Raw genomic sequence first — 16,514 nt, forward strand, 5'->3', positions numbered from 1 at the left:
AAACAGTCCTGGTGGGACAGATCTGTGCCTGCTGCCCTCTCGTTGGCATGGCCAGTGCCTCACTTTGAAAAGAAATGGACATAAATCCTACCTGTACTGGAAGGTGTTGTCCCTCTCTCTGGACCACCAACTTCCATCTCCCATCCTGTTTTCTTTCCCCAGATATTCCTATCAATTACTTAAACAGCCTCTCCTGCCAAGTGTCACTGTCCTCTGGGTTTGGCATTATTTTTAACTCTTCTTAGCAGACTTTACTGAATGCTGAGTGCCTGGGAAGATGCTTTTTCTAAAAATGACTCTGTGAGCAAGGTAAATCAAACCTTTTTCTGGAGCTAGTAGAGCATTAAATAAAAACTCCAGTGTGATTTGCAGTCTCATGTTCAGTGATTACAATCATCTGCTGGACTTGGCAGAACCAAAGTGCTGTCAGAGTGACTTTCTGCCTCTTTGTTGTAACCTGACGAGAGATATTTTCTTCTTCCACAGAAATGCAGCACTTACTAAATGTTTATACTGCTCTGAGTTTCATTTTTCTCACTTTGCTTATATATCTTCTTGCCCTCACCTGGCCTGATGCTCCTTGAAAGTACCTGTTAGATTCATCCCTTTCTTTTACAGGTTATTCCCCTTCTAAGTGGTTTTTGAAGATGTGCCTTTTCCTCTAAAGGAGTGGGGTTTGTGCCACTTTTTTTCTTTTGATGGCACAATGACAGCTTTGCTCCCAGGTGTCTGGTCTGTTCTCACTCCCTGCGTGCTCAGTGGCAGCAGTGAGCAGGATTACTGCTGCTTCTTATCACCATCAAAGCTGCTTTTCTAGCTGTGATGGGCATGAACTTGAGTAAGCAACAGAGGGGACAGGCAAGCAGAGGTAGTTACCAGTAGGGCACCTGCTCTTTCAATTAAAGTCACCTTTCCTTCAGACTTCTGGGTTGCCTGCAGCAAAGAAGGGGAAGAACCTGTGCAATGAAGCTCTGTTTTTAATCTCCAAGCACAGCACAGCTCTACAACAAAATATATGAGGACAGATTTTTGGGGGAAAAATAAAAAAGACATAAGATGCACAAATTTTTCCATTTCTAAAATTTTTCCATTTCTACCCTTATGACTGTAAACAGAAATAAGGTACAGGTCCCCAGATACCTGCTGTTTCCTTTGCTACTGCTGATGCACAAACCCATGTCATCTAAGGAAGTATCCAGATACTTGCTCAAACTGTACAATTGCTGGAGAACTAGATTCTTCAGAAGTCTTCATGTGAAATATCTGTCAGACTGGTGGCATTAATAAGATGAAATGATTTGCTTTTTAACTAAGGTATGTGAATCTGAGACCAAAATATTTTCATTCAAGCTGAAAGCAATCCCAATATTAGGTGGCAGGGGTTGCTTTTGGAACACATTCATTTAAAGGGAAAAAATGGGAAGAACTGGTGAACTAGTAGTACTAGTAAACAAGGAAGTCCCTGAATAAATCTTTTGAGGCATGGGTCTTTGGGCTGACAGAAGTTCAGCTGCAAACATAATATCTCATTTCCACTGAAGTATTCTGCATTTAAGACTTTTGGCTCATCCAAGGTCCACTGAAGCCAGCAAAAACACTTCCATCTTTTTCCATGTGTTTAAGGTCAGGAACTTTCTGAGGAAGATGTGTAACAAATCCAACACATCGAAAGCAACAGACATGTTTCCGGCTTTGCAGAAAATCTAGCTAGGGAGGGAAAACAGGCAAGAAAGTCAACAATTTTTGTGATTTTTTTGCAACAATATCTGACTGTGGATTAATTCTTTTTCCCACTTAATAGTATTAATTCCTTGTTCCCTTGCCTTGCCACTGTTTGTAATAGTCATTTGTTGTCTCTTGTCTCACTGTGAGCTCCTCTGGAGCAAGGACTGTTTCTATCCTGATTTTGTGTGGCCCCTGGCCTAAGGGTTCCCGGCCAAGATGCTACTGCAACATAAAAAACCAATCAATAAATAATGAAAATGTCTCTTGTAAAGACAGCAAACAAAAGTGCCAGACTGCACAGATTTTGGCTGGGTTGAACAGTCCCCATAGTCCTCTTCTGTGCCCTTCTGGGTTGCACAGTGCCAAAGGACTCCACGACTTTGTCCCAGCCCTTGCTAAAATGCTGGTGGGAAGTGCTGAGCCTTTTTGTCTACTCTTAATGACAAGGGTAGAGCCAAAGGCACTCAGCACGTTTCAGAAGATACTCAGTCCCTTGCAGAATGTGGCCCTGATGAATTGCAACTCTGTCATAATCAAGGAGGATGAATCTGTTACTAAGTCATGGGTACTAATCGTCCCTGTAGTATGAAAAGTGGGAAATTATACATACCATGCCATGAAGCAGTTCATTTTGAGAGGGCTTATTCTGACAGCTTGCAGTTCTCCTGACTGCTTTGCACAGATTTTGTGGACAGTGAAAACAACTGTCCTTCTGGCAAGATCTGGAGCTAATTCATCAAAAAGTAACAAGTTTTCCATTACTGGCTCCCTGTTCTCTCTCTGCAGGCATTCTGCCATTCTAGTTAGGTATCCTGGCATCTTGTCCTGGAGCATCCAGCAAGTGTCTTCCCAAGAGCTGACCCCGCTCCTTGCTCTCCAGCTCACTGTTGCCTGGACAACATGTTACAGCCCTCTGCTCAGGCATCAACATCCACATACACAAATGAGACTGTGCCACCGAGATCACCTTCCGTGGCTGTAACAGCAAAGGCCCCAAACTGCTAATTAAAAATAGATCAGAAGAGAGAGAAGCCAGCAGGCTTCGAGCCTCATCTGAAATGTATGAAGCGAAGACTTTGGATGACATCAGGAAGCGCTGACTAAGTGATCCAGTCCCCAGGACTGTCACTAATACGACAACCATAGCCTAGAGATGAGACTGACTGTTAGGACTAATTAAGCTGTCTCGCCGCAAAATGGCCACGAGGTCAAAAAAATTCCACGCGAGGCCGACAATTGAAGCCTGGCAAGTCTTTGCGGAGGGGATGCCCTTGCAGAGGGCAGTTGAGGGCCGCGTTGAAGGCGAAATGCCGCCCAAGAGCAACAGAAAATCCCCTCAGAAGCGTTAGGGGAGGGTGAATGGACACGCTTTGCGCTGGGCGGGCGGGCCCCGCCCCGGAGCGGGGCCCGGCCCCGGAGCGCAGTACCGGGCGCTGCCAGCAGGGGGCGGGGCGGCAGCCGGGCCGGCGGCGGGCGGGCATCGCTGCTCCGCCATCCCGCGGGAAGCCGGGAGAGCCGCAGGGACTCCCGGCCGGGACACGCACCCCGGCTTGCCCCTTAACTTGTGGCCATTAGAAGCGCTTCCCAGCCCAGATTTTGTCCAGCCTCATTTAAATATCCAAACAGTGGTGATGACAGATGTTTCCATTCTAGACTGGGGTTTGATTTTCTCTTTATTTAAAGGATAAAAATCAATGAGTCGGGTCCGTTTTTGATTCTCGCTCATCTCATTTTCAGATCCTCAACACCGCATCCCAGCAGCGGGGCATTGATTTGAAAACAAGTATTCCCCTGTTTTGCTGTTAGCTGTAGAAATCATTGTGGTTATGAAATACTTTCCAGTGTAAGTGACACTGTCCTTTTAGAGGTGAGCAGCAGTGCTGAAACACTGAAAATGGCTTCTCTTACCAAAGGTGGCCACGAAGAGAGGGAAGCCACAAGCAAGGATTGCAGGCAGACTGTGCTAAGTACAGAGTGTGTCAAAAAAGAAAGCAGTTTAAAATGAATATTGATGCATGAACTGCAAGGTGTCCTTGAACCTCAGAGCTATAAGAGGCAGTGGAAAGAGCAAAGCTCCACTCAGAAAATGCTAGGATTTAATTTTCTTTGTATTAGTGGTGTACTTGCTCTGGAAGCTTCAGAGACTCCGTGATAATTTCTCAGAGATGAGAAAAGAGTGGGAACCCTCATGTCTAGGGAAGAGGGATGCTCAGAGGAGAAAGTGCTGCTCTTGCTGTTGCCCCAGCAAGAGAATATTTCTTTCATAACCATAGGGCTCTTTCTTTCAGAGCCCTAGCCCCAGAAAAAATTAGACCTCTCAGTGACTTTGTGGATTTTAGCTCTGAGGTCTTTGTGCTTTGATCTTCTAACTGCAAAAAGAGACAAACAATACAATTTTCCTGCTGGAAGCAGAAAAATGTTGACAGATAACGCAGGGGCAGGGGCCATACCTGCAGAGGAAGTCCATAAAGTAGGTTTATCACCAGGGGGTTGATTTATCTGTCATCAGTCAGATAAGTAAAAGTGTTCTCAGTCTGACAAAATCCATCTGGTGCAGCAGGTAAGTGCTAATAGACAAGCAGCTCTTTAGTTTTCCTGGATGGCACCAAAAGCTCATGTTTTCCTTACTGAAAAGACTGAATTTCACTCTAGAAGTTGCTTGTCACCTATGACCAGCTGTGTTCAGCACTCTCAGCAGTGAAAATGACAAATACCCTGACACAAAGACAGAAATCCACCCAAACCCAAATATCCCTTTTTTCCTGTAACCAGAGCAGCTCTTTTTCTCAGGACAGTGGCAGTTGAACCAGGTCTCACCACCAAGTCTCTATTGCTTCTGCAAAATCACCAGAGAATATTTTGGATGGAGCTGTCAGCAATAACCCTGGGAACAATCTCTTGTATTTACAAGTCAGGAGCAAACTTCCTATGTGAAAGTCCTGTGGTGTCAAAGGATGCCAACCTCTGCCATACGAGGGGGACAGCAGGTTTTATCCAGTATGAAACACTGGAAATGCTTTTTTCTCCCACGCCACAGCTTCACTCCCTTGCTGCAGCTCACTCCTTCCTATGTCTCAGCAAGCTGCAATGTACAGATCAAACGAACCCTGCTTAATTTTTGCACTGAAAAGCATCTGAGTTTCTTTGTGAGGGGAAAGGCCCTCAGCTTCAACTGAGTAGATTCAACATCATTAACTGTCTAAATTTACCCCCATATGCACAGAGCAGGAGAGACAGGAAAACCACCTCAGCTACATCCCACCCATGGGAATGGAGAGTCTCAGTGGATATAAAAAGGGATTTGAGTACAAGCAACTGGCAGCACACACAAGTCAAGTTGTTTAAGGAAACAAAAAAGCGGGATGTGCTAAAAGCCAACCATTGTCTCCTCCTGGAGAGCCGCCCGCTCTGCAGGCACTTACTGCTTCTCTCAGCTTTTAGGCTGAATTTAATATTTACACAGCTCTGGAGATGATCCTATCTGGATTTGTGTGACACACAGCATAAATATAAAATCCTCCTTCTCCAGAGGCACCTGGTTGGAGCCCTATTTTTCTTGCCAAAAACATCGTCTTCTGCCTAATCTAAAGGAACTTGGCCCATCAATGCAGCCCAGCATTCTTTGGAGCATCATCAGAGATTTTGAGACCTACATTAGCTGAGTATCCGGCAAGCTTCCAGTCCCCCTAAATATCTTCTAAGCACTCAGCTCCCTGAGGGAAGAGATTTAAGAAGAAATTGGCATGCAGTAAAACTACTTGTATTTTTTTCTGCCACTGTCAGAGAAATGGCTGTGGGCTTCTTTTGGAAAGCTGCAGGTTTCCACTAATATTTTCACATTTGTGCTGTTTTGTTTGTAGCTGACAGGGCCCAAAATGATGAAAAATCAATTCACCTGGTCCCCAACTGGGTGCTGAAGAGAGTTAGCATCTCTGTACACTGCTATTTTACCCTTGCCTGGTGGCAGTCTGTGCCCTTGGGAACTGAAATCCCTGACCAATCCCTCCCTCCTTTTTTCTGCAGTGTATTCTGTAGGGCACAGCTCATCCCCACTGCCATGAAAATGAGATCTTCTAGCACCCTCCCTTTTGGTATAATAGGCTGGGAATTTGCAGAAGATTCCTTAGTTGAACATACAACATTGGTAAAACTTTCTGGCTCCGCAGCAGATATCCAGGTGGGGTCCCGGAGACTGTGGTGAAAATCCCATGGAGGGGAAAGATGGCCAGAAGGGCAAGTACCTCCAGGGTAAGTAGCCCCCAGACCTAGGAGAAGTAAGAGGTTTGTTGGTTCCATTTTCCAGCCATTTCTTTTGATCCATGCCCACCACAGCCTCCTGCCAAGGAGGATGAAGCACTACTGGAGATGCTGTGGCTCAGTGTCCTGTCCTGCGCAGGGCATCTCCAGGTGAAAGGCAGAAACCGCAGGTTCTCTGATGTTGGATCTGCAGTTATGGAATTTTCCTACATTTATTGGAGCAGCTGAAGCTCAGTAACACCACAGTGCAAACCCAGTGCAAAGAGCCCACCCCAGACCTGTCCCTGCAGCAGACAGTTCCCCTCACATGGGTGCTTCTCCCAGCTTTGGCAGTGCTGTCATAGGACATAAATCTATAGGACCCATCCCCAGTTGCCCCAGTCTCTCTGTGGGGAAGATTTTAGCCCTGGTTACAGGCAGAATGCCCAGCCCCACAGAAGTGCAGGTGCATTTTAGACAACTCATCAGTGTGGAGAAAAAAATGTGGATTTAGATGCTGGCATCGTCGGGAGTTCTTGACACACATATTTGAGCAGGCAAACAGAAGTAAAACAAATACAGACTGAATACATGTGAGGCTGTCTTGAAAACAACTCCTATGACTCAACATGACACCCCATCAGGCCATGTTTTCTCTGAGTTAACCAGCACAAAGCCAAAAGCTGACACATTATTGTGGCTGGATAATAAAACACAGAATAGCTCAAAAAAAAAAAAATCAGATTTTTACATTTCCACCCAAATTTTCTAACACCTGTAGAGGGATTCCTGCTGAGGTAGATACAAGTATCTCCTGCTGCACAGATGTAACACAGAGAAGACCTGGATTTTCCAAGGCTGTGCAAAAGTGCTGCCTGAGTGCCATGGTTAACAGTCCTTACAGGCTTGTACCTCACCATAAAATGTGGCAGCATTGTCAAATATGTTATCTTAGCATAGGATTTTGCTCTAAGCATTTAGGATTGATTCTCTAACACCTGAAGAACAGACTGATCCTCCTCCTACAGGCTGCAAAACCTGTTCTGGGGCTATTTAAGTGATCAGTGATGGGATTTAGTGTTGGGCAAATTCTTACAGATATTCCTTCTATCTCCCCTTCCTCTATAGGGCATGACTGCAGAGAGCATATTCTAGTTTCTCAATGTGAGTTTTAGGTTTAACACTGAATTACAAGAAGGCAAAACTGCCAACAGCCCACACCTCTGTTCATTGGCTGATAACAAAGAAAGAGAAATATTATGAGCAAACCTTTTTCATGAAGTTCTTGTGTAACTTGTTTTGCAAAATTGTTTTCTATGTTTCTATGCATGTTCAAGATTTACACTGCCACAGTTTGGTTGTGTTAATCTTTAACTAGCCTACACAGTGCATGGGCTGATCAGACAGGCAGCTCTTGGAGGGAAGAGGACAGAAAATTCAGCCATAACGAGGGAAAAATGTGTAGGAGTTCAGTTTACAAACCAGTGAAACCAACCCATGGGCTATAAATCAAGATGAAGTTAATGTGTCTTACTTCAAGAACACCCCAAGCATTGAAAAAATAAAGTCTGACTGAACTAATGAGACTGATTCAAACATAATGGAAAAGATATTTGGTGCTGGTGTGACAGCAGAGTATCGCCAGAAGCAGTCTTTGTTAGATCTGTTTTACTGCAGACATGCTGGTTTGATTCTTGGCATCACTGGGCCAGGGATGTTCACACTAGGAAGCTGAACCCAAATCATCTTACATTTCTGGAGCTGTCTAAAGCTGGATACTTGGATCCACCTCTGAAGCAAAGCAGCTGGTTTTTGTTTTTGCTTCGAATTATGGAAAGAAGAGACAGGTACTAGCTTGGCATTCACGGCAATTTTCAGCCATCAGGATAAAGTGATACTGTGTGGGCATGGCAGCTCAGAGGGGTCCTGGTGGTCCTGCCTTGAGCAGTCTGAGCCTTCAGCTACACAACAGCCAGGTGCTGTCAGCTGAAATGAAAGCGCAAAGCTGAGAGCTCTCAAATGCGTGGGCCACTTGCAACCGGCCTGATGATTCTGGTGCCTCACTTATTTTGTAGCTGCCTGTCAGTGCCCTGTTAAAGCTCTTGCTGCCACACATGTGCCAGAATTCTGTACTGGACCTGTGTATTTGGCCTCAGACCTGAGAAAAGCTGAAGCATTTAGTCCATCCTTGTGCTCTGACTTGTACTCCCCACAGTGAATGTGTTTACTCTGGCTCTGTTACCCTGGGCCCAAGATTACAGCCAGCTTGTCCAGCTCCTGCAGGTGCTCACAAGCTCCCTGTGGCATTCTGATTAAGATTTTATGCTTTCAAGGAGGATGACATGAAAATACTTATAACACTCAGACTGCTCAGAGATCACTCATTGTTGTAAGAAGGATACTGCCATACCATCAGAAGATTGTCAAGGTTCAGTGACTGCCAAATTCTGGCACTGTGTCATGCCCTCTGGACACTATTTTGTCCTAAAAAGAGATGTAAAGAGACAGAAAAGTAAGATCTGCTCTACATTTGGAAGAGAGCCTGTAATTTAAGCAGCATATAGCAAGTCCTCAATATCAAACAGAATTTGTGAGTTGTACAGACAGATTTCTCAGACACTACCAATCTGGTTTTTTTATGTACCACAGTTGTCAATAATGATGTGCAGTTGCTGCTAAACAGCACACACAGTTTAGGGTAAGTTCCAGAACTGTGGGGCAGGAGGTTGCAAAGCCAACAGCCTGGGTGTGCTGCCCTGGCTTGGGGAATGTGTACAGAAATAAGAGAATGTCGGGTAAATGAAATTAGATTTTCATCCCTTCATCACCAAACCTGACCTCCAGGGACTCCTTATCTTTGCACAGGAGCAGCAGGCTTTGCGCCTACAGGGACTGCTGCCTGCTTCTGCACTTGGACTGTAGCTGAGCAGGCCACAGAGACTCCTAACACCCAGGAGCTTGCTCTAGGCTTGCTCAGCCGTATCTTTGCTCCCACATGTGCATTCAGTGCTCCTTTAGACACCAGAGTGAACAGACACATCTCCAGGAGCTCAGACAAAACGTTGCTGCAAGAGCTGTCACATCAGAAGCTGAAGGACCTCAAGCACTCTAGAAAATCCAAACTTTTTCTGGGGGCTTTCCTGATCCAGACTTGTTTTGATAAGCTGGGCATCTTTGGCTGCAGCATCATTCAAGGTTATATATTTCAAGCAAATATTATTTGGTTTTCATTCAAAAAAGAGTGCTAAGGACCCTGAACTCAGGTTGTAAAACACTGTAAGCCGGAATGTTTTCAGAGCTCTTGTACTTTTACAAATGAGAATAATTTTAAAGCTCCCCTGAACACAAAGACTTGGCAGACATAAGGAAGTGGGCTCTGCTTCTAGGTCATCATATGTGAAATAGCTGAGGGAAGTTTATTGAAACAAATACAGCGTTTGGATGCTGCTGATTTTTTTTCTAAATGTCCTCTTTTATTTTACACTACTATTAAGTACTGCCCCTGCCAATTTTATCTTACTGTGATCCTTTGTCCCTAAGGCAGATCAATTTTCATTCTGTTGAATACGTGGCGAAAGGGGGAAAGGTTTTATACAATGTCCTCTGTCCCATTTATTTTCTTTCTTAGTTTTTTTGCAATTTCTTCACATCAAAAGTACAGTGTTATTTTGTTTGTCTTTGTGATTGAAATTACACAGTGTTAAGAACTGTATATTCACTTAAGTTTTAATTTTCAAATAAGCAGTTTCTTAAAATGACAGGAGTTTAGATGTAACTTTTTCCTTACTGTATATCTGATGTTCCAGTCCTCAAAGGATATTGAATTAATATGCTTTGTTCCTCATATAATGAAAGCCAGAAGAAAATAAACACATGTGAAAATGTTTATGATTCGGTATTCTGAGCTTTCTAAAGCTCTGGGTTTTTTAAATTCCCAGTGAATTCAATGGAAACTGAAAATCTAAAATACCAGATCATTAATGACTAGGGATGAGTTTATGGCTATTAAATAAATTTGCTTGTGGCTGATGATAAAATTAATGGGGTTTTGGATGTATTAATAAAGATATGTAAAACTTACTTGAAAAGATGATTTCTAATGCTTTGACATTCCATTTATATCTTATTCCTAAAATATCTTTGGCCCATGAGCACTATAGACAAGTAAATATTGTATTATTGTATTTACATTCCAGATTAATTTTAAAGGCCTACAAGGATGAACTTGATGATGAAGACAGAAATTTGGGGCTATGATCACTTTTCAGTTCACCTGTCAACCACTTTTGATGAATCTCCTCACATAAGTACCAGCACTTCCCCCACTGTCCATGTTTTAGGAGGAAAATCAGCAGGTGGCTCAGAGAGATGACAAGGGGATGACAAGGGCCATGCTGGTACTTAGGTATATTGAAAACCAACAATTGATCATCTTAATCTACCCCCAAGACGTTGCTTTGTCCAAATAACACACGAGGGTGCAGGGGGTCACATTTTCTGCTTCTCAGGGGAGCACTGCAGCTCTTCCTTGTCCTGGCTGCCTCTGACATGCATGGGGACAGTCACTCATTCTGGGGACAGTCACTCATTCTGGGGACAGTGCAGAGAAGGGTCAACTCTGCTACCCCTTGTGGGCTGCTGGCTGCAGGGGGGAGCTGCCTGGCTGGACACAACTCGCTCCAAGTAGTTTCCCAGCTCCTCTGATCCACTGCACTTCTCCTGAGGGCTGAGGTGCTGGTCTGAGGAGCCATGCAGAAAGTGGTAATGAATCAGTTTGGATGATAATGAACCATGGAGTGTATCTGACACTGCAAGGTAGAGAGCAGTTAAAACCCTGAGGTAGTACAATTTACTTGTCTCCCCTAACATCAGCACATCTGACATGAGTGGGGAACAAAGCCACTGAATAAGAAAATGCCATCCTAACATCCCTTTTTCAGGGTAAAACTGCCCTTTATCTCACCCAAACAAAAGCATGTGTAGTGTTTTTCACAGTCCCCAAATGAGCATAATAGCTGCTGGCAGCGAATCTACTTCCATCATTATCAAGGGCCCTGTGATTATGTGTCTTATTGGTTCCTGTTGAGATTGTTACAGTGAAAACCAATAGTGGAAAATCAAAATGAATAAAAGCTCAAAAATCTAGTATCATGTTTCACTGTTGTCTTTGGAGGAGTGAAATTAAACTACCTATGTAGGGGAGAAAGCCAAGAGCCCTTGTAAGCAGGAACATCTATTTAGATGGAGTGTTTGCATCTAATGAACCCTTGATAATTTACCCTCTTTGGGTCCAGGAGAGCTCAGCCATTATTTAAGCATGGAATGAGGAACAAACACTTCCACTGTGCTGGACTGAAGTGTGTGCACAGGTACAAGCCTGCCTGCAGAGTGTACTGACCCTTTGGCAGGTTTGGCACAGATTAGAAAGGTGCCAACTGAACTAGAAAAAAAATCATAGAAGTGTCATTAGATGGGGATTAGCTGTCTGGACCAGCTTTCCAGACTTTGGCCTTAACTACTGTAAATGGTATGGAGATAAGTGAGATGAAGGACTAGCCTTGATCAAGCAGATCCAACCTGCATCATGGAGCCTGGAAAAGGCTCATGTCCTTGGAAGATGCAATGCCACAGAAATTCGTGTCAGTGCTAAAAATCCACAAGGCAGCACTTAAATCAAGAAGGTCTTTACATTTACTTCTTGTTCATGATCAACCAGAAAATGGCTTATGGGATGACAGGAAATTTGAAGAGGGTCTTTCTAGAAGCAAACTAGAGGAGGCCACAAAGTTAGAGAGACATTATTTTTATTTCTTCTCATTGTGACATCACTGGTCTCATGGAGGATGATGCCAGTTATGTTCTTTTTCCTTGCACTACTGGTTCTAGCAGTGTTAAAAGGTTCTCCTGTGCTAAGCACACACCTGAGGTATTAGTGAGGAGCCCTTTCTCACAGTGCCCAGAGTTTCACCTCTCCATCTTCTCTGGCCTCCCTGGCTTGGCTCACTGCGTCACTCAGGACAGCAGAGCCTGATCAGAGAAGGCAAGGTGGCTGAGATGGCACCTGTTAAGATAGGAGTGATGCTGAGTGGCTGAGGAAAGCATCCAGGAGATGCATTTGGGGTGATTTTTAGCTCAGCCTTTTGTTGGTGGTGTTTTCTGACTGAGGGCACAGTTCTGCAGCCCTGGTGGTGCCAGCAGGAAGTCTGAGGCCCTGCTCTGAGTGCAGGATGTGCACAGTGAGGTTCCATACCACCAGCAGCCTATCTAGACTGTGCCTAACCTCTCCAGAAAGAGTTTAGTTGCTGGCTTGTTCTGAAATGTGTGTCAGCTTTGATTATGCACCACAAAGTGTGCAATGGTCATCACACCTTCTTCTGCTCTGCAGCTTCTATTCCTCTCTCCACATCCTGATACTGGGGAGAATTTGTTTTACCTGCCTTGCTGGGAAGTTGGCAGTCTTGGTATGTGGTTACTGACACCTCAGTTTATTTAGGCATGTGTTAATAAAAGACACCATGATCGTAACTGTAAAAAATACAAGGCCAGCTACACGAGAGAGGCCATTTCCTAGTAAATCCAGCCCTCATCTGTGCTTCTAGTTCAAAGGTTCCTGCAGGGAAGTCTCAAGACAGAAGTTATCAGTAGATAAAAGAAAGCTTATCTACGGATTTAATTGCAGATAACAAAGTATGGCCAAAGTGAGTGTTTTGCTACACAAAACCCAGTTAGTGTATCTAGGAGAGATATCTCCAGCAGGACATGGTACAACAGTATGAAGAATGGTGAAACTTCTGCTTTACTCTACCAGAACTGTCAACAGTGGCCTAATTGAAGAAAAATTAAGAATGAAAAAAAAAGCATGGCCATGTCAGGTGACAGAGAGGTCACTCTTCGGAACTACAAATCAAAAGAAGGCAGCATAAACATGTAACATTAACATCCACTTTCTAGAGCAGGCAGGATGGTGCAGGGCTCTGCTGGTAGCTGTGAGAGCTGCTGGTACCCTTGTACTCTGTTCTGACCGGGTGTGAGCACTGTTCCTGGCATTTAGACAGAGGAAAATGGGTTTTGCAGCAGAGTGAATTTTAGTTATATTACTGAAAAACAGACATCTTGGCTACCACCTGAAATCTGGTGCCCTCCTCCTACAGGTCTCTGCAAATTGATAGGGCAGCTATTAACCCCAATTGCTTCCAAGAGAAACAGGGAAGGCATTAGAAAAAGGTTTCTAATTGAAACTCTAATTTGAGTTTCAGTCAACTGATTGGAAAGTGGGGCACACAGGGATTACAGGTGTTGCCAAAACTGCTCTGGAGGCTGAGCTGGCTTCTGATGAGCCCAGAAGCTGTATCTGCCAGCCCTACCTAAGTGAAGAACACCACATTGTGTTCCCCAGTGAACTATGATGGTATTTTTAATGTAGAGAGAAAATTTCTCTTTCCTGACAATTGCTACAGAAGACCAGGTATTTTTTGGCCTTTTTCTCTCTGTTGCTTTTATGCAAGAACTAGCTTCAACTCTAATTTTGGCTTGAATAGATTTTGTGAGGCTGCAGGCTGACCCGAAAGCCCTCAGCAAGCAGAAGAATAATGCTAGTGCCAACAGCTCTGCAATAGCCTGCGGCAGCTCAGCAGTGCACTGAGCAGCCAGAGCATCAGAAGGGCACTTTGGGAGCCCATTGCTGCTCATCTCCACTGCCTAATTGGCAGAAAACTCTGTAATTGCTACAAGTCAACAACACCAAGAGTTCAACACAGAAATCAAACAAGGGGGGCAAATTAAATGACTGTACATGCTTCTAGGAGAGCCAAAGGCTGTGCATCTCACAGCAAGTGAGCTACAAAGCAAGTCCCTAACAACATATGCCCAGATCTTCCAGCAGGGAAAGGATTGAGTTCAGTGAAAATGCTGATGAGCAGGGAATTTGGCAGGGGTTGAACTCATGGCACAGAAAGTGAGCCTTACATGGTTGGGTTAAGAAGTGAGAAGCCTTTGCCTTCTTGTGTAAAGAATTTTTGGACACACCTATCCCATGAGACCAGGCAAAGCTCCTTCCTGCTTAAAGAGAAATGTACCTCTCCAACTCTGCTTTATTCCCATTTTCAGGGACCAGGTTTTTAACTAACCTCAGCTAAACCTCGAGAAATGGCACTCAGTGAAATGCACAGGAAACATCCAAGGTTTATTCCTTTTGATTCATGTAACCCATCTAAATGGCCTTCTGCCCAGACTCTCACACGTCCCCTCTGCTGCATCATCTTGTCTCCCACTTCTCTGCAGACTTATAGAAGAGCAGCCAAAACATGAGGGCAGAGTGATCTCAAAGAAGCAGTGCCAGCCTGTCCTATAAATAATGCATACAGATCTTTTGTAGTGGTGAATTTTGCCTCTGAATCATCAACTGTGTTATCTTTCCCATTCCTGTCTTCTGCTGCAGCCTTCCTGTAACCCTTCTAGAATTAAAGTAATGTAAACAGCAGATTTGAAGTGTGGTTTTTACTATGGGTTCAGCAACCCATCGAATGGCTCCTTCTACTCACTGACTTCACAGATGAGCAGAACTCTTTATCCAGGGAACAGGGAGCTGTGGAGCTGGTGCTCAAAGGTGGCAGTAAAGAAGAGGCCTTGAATTATAACAGCGCTGCAGTGTTCAGTGAGAAAGGACATTAAATTAAAAACAATTTTTGTAAAGCAAACAAGACTGTATCCAAGACAAGCCAGACCTTGACCATCCATTTTACCACTTCAGGGGGGAAAAACCCCAAAGGTTTCAGATACCAGTGAGACAGAAGTAGAAACTCAAAGACCAAATCAGACAATTTCCTGTCAGCCAAAATCTACTTACAACTGATGGCTGACTTTGAGATAGCACACTATACCAGTACAGTGGCCTGTGAGCAATTGGCTGAGATACGCATTTGTGCAGCTTTCTTCCTTAAAACAAATGCAAAAGTTTGAGATTTGTAAATTGAAGAGCTATTGACTCATTAATGTTTGTTTTGCTCGAAGAGACACAGATCCTGCTGAAAGTGTCATTCCAGCCAGGAAAAAAACATGATCACTTCAGGAGTTCAGATATGGGGCTGAATATTGTACTTCCATGTCTGAAAGGTTTCCAGAGTGAAAGAAATAAATATCATAAAGTCTGAACTGTGGCTCAGTGCATTTATAATTATACCAAGTGTGATAATGGTCCTAAAAGCAAATTAAATGCAAATGAAAATGAAAAAGGTCCTAAAAGCAAAGGAGATAATACCATCAAAAATAACGCCCTGCAAGCCTCCACCAGCTGAATGACATTTATATAAAGATGCTTTCAGATCCAAAAGCACACAGAGGCACTTACTGTCACCCCCTCCTATCCATCAGTTTGCTCTTGCTGGCTCTCTGAGGCTGAGCACTGAGGCCAAACAATGCACTTGGCTTCCCAAATGTCCACAGAGATCACTGCTGGACAAAGGGATACACTTTTTTCTCTTCCTACCATTTATTCTTCTTTGAGAGGCTGAACCTGATTGTTGACCACACTTGCCTCAGAGGAACTGACATACCAAGATCTGAACTGAGCCCTGCAGTTATGCCTTAGGTTTCTGTAAGACCCCATATTTTTGGATGCCAGTGTCATAAAATGAGTTTAATACTCAGACAGCAATAGATGGAGCAATTCTTAAAAGATGTGCATTTTCTGCAGTGGTAATAAGCAGTGGGGAAGCAGTGTAACAACCCAACCTACTAGCACATAAAATGCTGTCCCTCCCCACCATCAAAGGGGACAACTCCCTTGTCTAAAACTATAGAAGCTGGTCCCTTCTTTTTCTCTCAAGATACTGCAAAGTGACAGCTCAGGGACAGAGATCCACAGGATTGCTGAGCTCTTCCTTTTCCTTTCTTCAGCTTTTGTACAGTCAGTGTTGGCCGTTTAGGGGACAGGATGGATAGTCCAGAATGGTACTGACTGGCTTCTGTACCCTGGTGGAAGCCTGACAGATTTTGAGTGTCCCCTTTCCTCCCTGACCTCCCAGTGCTGGGAGCACTGGCAGCTGGGAACAACGCACTGGTGATCTCTGTATCCTTTCTTTTCTACTTCCATGCCCCTGTGATGCTTCAAGGTGGCCACCTATAAACAGAGACTAGACAAAAATAAGAGGATAAAGGTAGGTATTTATTTGAAGGGCCTTCAAAGGTATGCCCTGGGCAGTCAAAAGGCTACACCATATGAAACAGTTAACAGGCCACATGAAACTTCAGAGTTATGCACTAAGCAGTACAGGATTTGAAAAACATAAGAGTTAAAACCTAAGGCATCACCTGGATTTTAATACCTTCCAGGCTGCCTCTCTTGTGTGGGTATCCCAGTTTAGCTGAAGCCTCTAAGATAGCACCATTCACACACAAACAGTGTGGCTGATGAGTCATGCCCACTTAATGTCTTGAAGGACTGGACTGCACTTGTCCCACTGCTGCTGTTCTGTTCCCCAGCAACAGCACAGGTTCTCAGTAATTTCAATCACTTCCACTACCTCCTGGTATTTTGTTCCCTGAACACTGAGTTC

The 16,514-nt window shown here is 44.1% G+C and overlaps 1 long non-coding RNA gene across 1 annotated transcript; it reads right to left on the reverse strand.

Annotated features, from left to right (window-relative positions):
- Nucleotides 1–959: 959 nt before the first annotated feature.
- Nucleotides 960–3,051, reverse strand: LOC121676671. Its single transcript, XR_006020527.1, has 2 exons — nt 2,336–3,051; nt 960–1,707 (listed from the first exon to the last, which is right to left on the reverse strand). It is a non-coding gene; the product is annotated as an uncharacterized LOC121676671 (long non-coding RNA).
- Nucleotides 3,052–16,514: the final 13,463 nt, after the last annotated feature.

The sequence above is a fragment of the Corvus kubaryi genome, unplaced genomic scaffold, assembly GCF_017639235.1.
Source record: "Corvus kubaryi isolate FWS band 111438036 unplaced genomic scaffold, C.kubaryi_AGA036_p1.0 split1-131, whole genome shotgun sequence".
Lineage (NCBI taxonomy): Eukaryota > Metazoa > Chordata > Aves > Passeriformes > Corvidae > Corvus > Corvus kubaryi.